Here is a 1804-nt window from a genome sequence, read left to right as displayed (position 1 = left end):
ACAAATATTTCTGACTAAGAAGTTTGGATAAAGATTAACACTGAGAACTTTATATACAAAATATTTCACACTGATAAAATCATATATTGTACTGCTGCTGAGTCACTTCAGTCGTTCCAACTCTGTGCGACCCCATAGACAGCAGCCCACCAGGATGCCCCGTCCCTGGGATTCTCCAGGCAAGAACACTGGAGTGGGTTGCCATTTCCTTCTCCAGTGCAGGAAAGTGAAAAGTGAAAGTGAAGTTGCTCAGTTGTGTCCGACTCTTAGCGACCCCATGGACTGCAGCCTACAAGGCTCCTCCGTCCATGGGATTTCCCAGGCAAGAGTACTGGAGTGGGGTGCCATTGCCTTCTCTGATATATTGTACTATACACTCTTATATTTCTATGTTTCATCATACTATTCTATTACTATGTTTGTTAAATGAGCAAGTCTACATTGTAGAGATTATTTGCTCTGTGAATGCACTACTTTGTCTTTAAGCTTCAACAGAGCTTTCTTCACTTCCTTGTTCCGCAGGGTGTAGACCACAGGGTTCAGAAGGGGCGTCATCACAGTGTAGAAAACAGCCACAATCCTGTCCATAGCCTCCTTGGAGCCTGGTCTCAGATAAATGAAAATACAGGGAACAAAGAAGCAAAGGACCACAGTGCAGTGGGAGGCACAGGTCTGGAAGGCTCTCCATCTCCCCTCTGACGTGCGGATCTTCAGGATGGAATGGACGATGGACACGTAGGACAGCACTATCAGAAGAAAGCAGCCTGAAGCCACCACCCCAATGTTGACAAAGATCACCAACTCATTGGCAGAGGTGTCTGCACAGGCCAGTTTGAGGATGGGTGGTGCATCGCAGAAGTAACGCTGGATCTGGCTGGGTCCACAGAAGGGCAAACGGAACGTCAGTGTGGTCTGGACAGCAGAGTGCAGAGAGCCACTGAGTCACGTGGTTGTGGCCAGGATGGCACACGTGCTCCCATTCATCATGCTGGCGTACCTGAGAGGGTAACTGATGGCCAGGAAGCGGTCATAGGCCATGACGGTGTAGAGGAAGCACTCGGCGCTGCCCAGGAAGTGGAAGGAGTAGAGCTGGGCCACACAGCTGGGAAAGGAGATAGGACTGCCTTCTGGGGACACCAGGGTCATCAGCATTTTGGGCACAGTGACCGTGGAGAACCACATGTCAATGAAGGACAGGTTTCTCAGGAGATAGTACATGGGGGTGTGCAGACGGGGATCCACTGTGATCACCAGCAGGATGAGTAGGTTCCCCAGCACAGTGAGGACATATATCACCAGGAAGATTCCAAAGAAGAGCGTGTCCAGCTCTGGTGCATGGGGAAGGCCCGTGAGGATGAACGTTGTCACTAGGCTCATGTTTGTCATATCTCCAGGCTTTTGGTCTCTCTCTCTCTCTCTCTCTATATGGGAACATCAAGAGCATCCAACATTTTATTGAGAACTGAGAACTTCATTATACATGGTCTGTAATTCGAGTCATACTCAACTTTGCTTCACAAACCTCTCTTGAAAAAGGAGATAGAACAATTTCATCTTTTCTCTCTTATATCCCTTCATTCTCTCTCTGTGTCACACACACACCAAACACACAGGTATACACAGATAGATGTGAAAAAGTGAGAAAACCATACAAGTTTCTATTGATATATCATTAATACTACTAACTTAGCACCATAAAACAAGCCAAATTTTCTATTTTATACTTTCTCCGGATCATGTTAGCTTGTTGTATGCTCCAGGTCTCACAATGTTGAAATCAAAGTTTCAGGTTGCTCTCTCATCT

General features: G+C 46.7%; 1 pseudogene; it reads right to left on the bottom strand.

Moving 5' to 3' along the window:
- Nucleotides 1-450: 450 nt before the first annotated feature.
- LOC128068959 (olfactory receptor 10G4-like) lies at nt 451-1386 on the bottom strand (annotated as a pseudogene).
- Nucleotides 1387-1804: the final 418 nt, after the last annotated feature.

Source organism: Budorcas taxicolor, chromosome 25 (assembly GCF_023091745.1).
Source record: "Budorcas taxicolor isolate Tak-1 chromosome 25, Takin1.1, whole genome shotgun sequence".
NCBI lineage: Eukaryota > Metazoa > Chordata > Mammalia > Artiodactyla > Bovidae > Budorcas > Budorcas taxicolor.
Note: the sequence above shows the minus strand (reverse complement) of the source record. Positions and strands in the feature narration are given on the sequence as shown.